Source organism: Cryptomeria japonica, chromosome 6 (assembly GCF_030272615.1).
Source record: "Cryptomeria japonica chromosome 6, Sugi_1.0, whole genome shotgun sequence".
NCBI classification, from domain to species: Eukaryota; Viridiplantae; Streptophyta; class Pinopsida; order Cupressales; family Cupressaceae; genus Cryptomeria; species Cryptomeria japonica.
The window spans coordinates 249,530,344-249,535,952 of record NC_081410.1 but is presented as its reverse complement, the minus strand read 5'-3'; positions in this window follow the sequence as shown (position 1 = coordinate 249,535,952).

Below are 5,609 nucleotides of genomic sequence, written 5' to 3'. Positions count from 1 at the left end.
TAGCTATAATAAAGAGTTATAGAACCCCAGCCAAAATGGCATAAAGTAAAAAGAACAAAAAACTGGGATGAAGCCCTAATGGTTCTTGTGGATTGTGCATCCAGCTTGCTGAAAAACGTTTGCCTAGTCATTGGTCAAGAGCTTATAAAGTTCCCTACAACTTTCATTGTCCTTACCCTTCTAGCCCGCCAAGTCCTAATGCAGCAAGCATAGCGTGTTGGCAGAACTATGCATAACTTTGAGCCCGAACCTGAGGAAGGAGCCCATTTTTCTTTTCGTGTCAGTCAACCTTTCATTGGTTTTGATCAGTTCGGCTTCCAACTCCAAGCACTTAGAATAGGTCCCACCTTGAGCCTTTTGACATCTCCCATCCGGAGTTTTGACCGCTTCATCTTCATCATCAGGCATCATCTCCTGGGTGAGGTCAATAGGCCCAACATTGGCAAAATTGGAGACATGGGTTGAACTATTGGCAAATTCAAAGCCCTCGTCACCCTTTTCCTCCACCTTACCAAGACCTTCTGACATTATTTGATATTTTTTTCAATTTCATGATCCTCGTCCTCTTCAAAGCCTGGATTATCAATGAGTCTTTTCCTACCCCCAGAGCGTTGCCTAGAGGCAAGTCTGTTAGAGCACCTAATGTATTGGTATCCTCCGCCATGTCCTCTTCCAAGTCCACTTCTTACAAAATAACTTTGACTTTTTTGGACTTGGATTTCTCCAAGTCAATAGAGGGGAGTTTTCTTCGTCTTCATCATAGTGTCAAAATCTAGGGTTTTGTGAGTCGGGGTTTGAGGTTGGCTTTATTGGGAACGAAGGTTTGGTCTCTTAATACCTTTCTTTTGGCTAGGGTCTGGGATATCCAAAACATTTAAAGAGGGGATAGACAAAATAGTCGCTTCTTAAATGACAATAGGGCACGAAGGGCAGAGAGATAAGTGGAAGTGGTAAAGGTGGAGGATGAGGCCCTAATGGATAGGAATTGGTTTTTTTTTCCCTAGGATTTAGCGGTATCAACCACCTCCAGAACAACATTTTCTGGGGAGTGGAGGAGGAAGAACAGAAAGGAAATCCTAGAGTTGTTATGGAAGTGGTTAAGTAGAGGGAAATGATAATAATAAAACACTTTAAATATTCCCTCCAATGTAAAGTATTTAATGATCATAAGGCATACCTTGTCCCATGGGTCTGATAGCTCCTCCCTATCAAATCCACCATGAACCTTGATCAGGTTCTCATCTTCTCTGAAGAACTAGTTTAGGTGCTCTGCGTTAGTAACCCTATTGGTTTTTTTCCACTTCCTCCCCTTCATGGATAGCCCTATAGCCTCAGCAATAATATCCTCATTGATCTCAAAAGAAATCCCTCTGATAGTAACTTTGTGCTCCATCTAGGAAGAGGCAAATTGGATGGAAAGGATTTCGTCATGCCCATTCATTGATTCAATGAACTGGGCAACCTTACCCTATTGCATATGTGCCAAACCGCTTCCTTGGACATGAATTCTTCAGCTTTGTCTACTTTCGTCCTCACTTTAGCTCCTCCCATATTGTCACCTTCAATAGCAGTTAGCTTCTCATAGTTATAAAAATTATTAGTAACACTATTCATTTGGGAAAAGAAATTACCTTTTAGAAAACTTGTAAAAGGTGTGTGGTTAATGAGGCCACCATGACAATGCAAGCAATTGATTTTTCCTTTTCTTGCGGCATCACTCCACATGTGTTGAATGGCTAATCCTTTCAAAAGACTAAGGGCAAGTAAGTGAGCCCAATCTTGCCAAATCTGAACATCGATCCAATTACCAATCATCTTTTTGCCGATGTCAAAATGGTGATGCCATCCTATGATTAAAATGAGCTCATGGTAATGAGGTATATCATGAGTCATAGGGCACAACATACAATCATTAGAATTCATTGCCACATCCTCCTCCCACCTGTCATCTTCATCTTGCTCAGTCATGAGATTTGAATTTTTTGCCATGTCGTCCATCCATTTTCTTTTTTCTGCTTGCCTAGTCAAAAGATTTTAAAATTTTTCCGCCTTTGTCAAGCTCAAACTTCGAGTTGACACACTGGATCTCTCTCGATCACTACAAAGGCAGAGAAGCAGGAGATGGAGAGAGAGCAGGAGTCGATTATCTTTAGAGTGCATCAAACTTAGGAAGAAATGTTTCTCTCCTCTGTGAGGAGTTTTCGAATCCGATCGGGAAGAGACTCCCATTTTCTCCAAACTCTAATACCCTCCAAATGGAGACCAAGAGCCGCCATAGAATCAACACATCTATTCCCCTCTCTAAATATGTGGGTGATAGTAACATTCTTCATACCGAGAAATTTGTTGATGTCATTCACGATATCAACCATTCTCCAACCCACATTAGATAATATGTCAGCAGCATCAATGGCCAACTTTGAATCTCCCTCATTTAGTATTTTTCCTAGCCATTTTTTTAGAGTTGTCAAAGATGGCAGTCTTTTGACAAACCCCAGTTTTTTTTCATTCTCTCATCATACTTAGTTGGGGGGTGAACTGGACATTTGTAGGTGGTGACTGAAAGATTTTCAAGGAGTGATTTGCACATAGTGTGAAAGACGACATCAACAGAGTTTTCTGAATATCTCAAAAATTCAATTGTTCCTCTCCTTCCACAAACTCCAATAGACATGGGGGGAATTTGCTTCCAAAGTTGAACAATTATTGGATTATAGGAGGGGCTTCTCCATTCATCAATGAAATGTTGAAGCTCACCATTTCTAACCCAGGGAATTTCAAGCTTCTCAAGGACTTTTGACCATATTTGTATTGCAAACTGACAATTTAACATAAGATGTACAATGGATTCTTCCTCCTCTTTACAAAGAGGACAACAATTAGGTAGTTGAAATCCTCTTTTCACCAAATTGTCCTAATTTAGGATCTTACCATGTAAAGTCCTCCACCAAAAAAAGTTGATTTTAGGTATTAGATGAGGGTTCCATATTTTTTGCCAAGGTCCACAGGGCAGGTCATTCCTCAGCAGTGCCTTATAAGAAGATTTAACTAAAAATCACCTTTCTTGTCCTTCTTCCAGATGAATCTGTCCGCTCTAGGGAAGAGTGGAATTTTAATTCTGTCAATTTCATTCTGGAGCTCAAGAGCTTTTTGAGTTAAAAATGGGTGATTTAGGTAGCATAGAGCAATACTTTTCCATTTTCTTTGAGGGGAGTTGTAGTCCTTCACAATGGGGCCAAAGTGTCTCTTGCAGAGGGTCTATAGTTGTCTTAGCCTAGGATTCAAATTTAAGGGGCCATTTCCAATCCAAACATCCAAAATCTTATGTTATTCCCATCACCAATTTGCCATTGGAGGTTATCCATAATGGCATTTTTTTCATTCTAAGATGTTGTTCCAGATTCAAGCTAGGTGGGAGGTCCATCACCGAAAGGGCCAATTAAAAGTCCCAAGAGTTGAGATACTTAGCTCTCATGATGCTACTCCAATCAGACTCTCCTAAGGATAGTCGTCGTCCCAATTTAGTTATTAAAGCCTTGTTGAGGATAGTGTTTTTTTACGATACTCGGACCCCCTTGGTTTTTCGGCTTATAGACAATATCCCAGTTAACCAAAGCCATTCTTCTTGTCTTCCACACCAGTCCACGGGAAGGTTTTTAGTACTCTCTCCATTTTCTTTGCCAAGTATCTTGTGATTTTGAAGAGAGATAAGAAATAGACTAGAATTACTTGTAGAGAAGCAATAAGAAGTTGTAGTTTTCCTGCATTGCTAAGTAATTTACCTTTCCACCCTACCAATTTCTTTTGTAATCTTTCGAGGATGGAGTTCCAAAAGACCAATGTCACCTCTTTGACAGTGAGCAGTAAACCAAGGTAAGGACTAGGAAGAGTCGCACTCTAGCAGCCAATAATTCATGCGATTTTGTTCTGGAGATCAAGAGTGGTGTTAAAGAAATAGATGTTGCTCTTTGGATAGTTGGTGTGCTGGCCCAAAGCAGCAACATATTTTGAAAGACAAGATTTTCATTCTCTAGCTTCAATAATTGAGGCCCTTCTGAAGAGTATAATATCATCCACAAATTATTGTAGGATACAGGGGGAGAGTAGAGGCAACCTTGATACCAATAATTTTATTGGTATGGCTTAATTTAGTAAAGTTGCTACTCAGGACCTCTGCAAGCATTATAAATAGGTAGGGAGAGAGGGGGTCTCCCTATCTAATACCCTTTTGCTCCAAAGAATCCTCAAGGCACACCATTGACCAAGATAGAGAATTTCACCATTTCAACACACTGTCTAATAAGGTTGATGAATTTTTCACAGAAGCCCATGTGGGTAAGCACTTTGTATAAAAAATCCCCAATTGACCCTATCATAAGCTTTGGAGATGTCCAGTTTAAGCACCATTCCTGACACCTTACATTTATCCATGGAGTGCATTACTTCATGAGTTGTAACCACAACATCAAGAATTTGTCTACCTAGTACAAAGCCCTTCTGGTTACCACTAATGATCCCCTTAAGGAAATGTTTAAGCCTATTAACCAAAATTTTAGAGAATATCTTATATAGGGTATTGCAGAGATGGATGGGCCTGAAGTCCCCTATGACTTGCGGTTCCTGGACTTTTGGGATGGGAGTAATGAAAGGATTATTCAGTTTCTAAAGAAGCTTACTTGTGTAGAAGAAGTCCTTAGTTGCTTTAACAATGTCATCAACAATAATATCCCAAAATTCTTGGAAAAAAGATGAGGGGAAGCCATCAGGTCCAGGGGCCTTGTAAGAACCCATGGAAAAAAAAGCATCACAAACTTCATCATCAGAGATAGGGGCTAGGATTTGATCATTGTCTTCAAGGCTTCTAGACAAAGGAATTCAATTTAACATTTGATCCTCAAGAGAGGGGGTCCCTCAATATGCTCTTCTTTGAAAGTGTTCTTGAAGTGATTAACTGCGATCTCCCCAATAGCAGTCTCCTTCATGATTTCTATGTTCCTCTCATCCAAAAGTCTTCTAATGGTATTCCTTTTCTTATGTCTACAGGATGATTTATGAAAAAAAATTGAGTTCCTATCTCCCTCCTTGAGCCATTGGATTCTTGACCTCTGTTTCTAGTAAATTTCCTCTATTTTTTTAATCTCTTTCCATTTGTTCCTCCAAGATTCTTCTTTAGCAAGAAGTGAAGGGGAAAGATCACCCATACACATAGCATTTTGGAGCACTTCAAGCTTCTAAGTGATATCTTTTGTCGTAGCAAAGATATCACCAAAGGTCGGTCGATTCCAACCTTTAACATTCTTCCTAATAATATTCAACTTATGGGACACGCGATACATGACAGTACCTTGTATAGGGGTCCACCACCATTCTCTGACACGGTCCCTAAACTCGAGGTGTGAATTTAACATGATCTCATAGCGGAAAGGAATAGGACCAGTAGGAGGTCGACCAATCCAGTGAAGAAGGATCGAGTTGTGACCAAAAATCGTGCGAGGGAGAGCCTTTAGCGATGTGTTGAATCTAATGTCCCATTTAGCAGAAACCAAAATTCTATCAAGTCCGACTTGGATGAGATTGTCTCCTTTTCCGTTGTTGGACCAAGTAAAGGA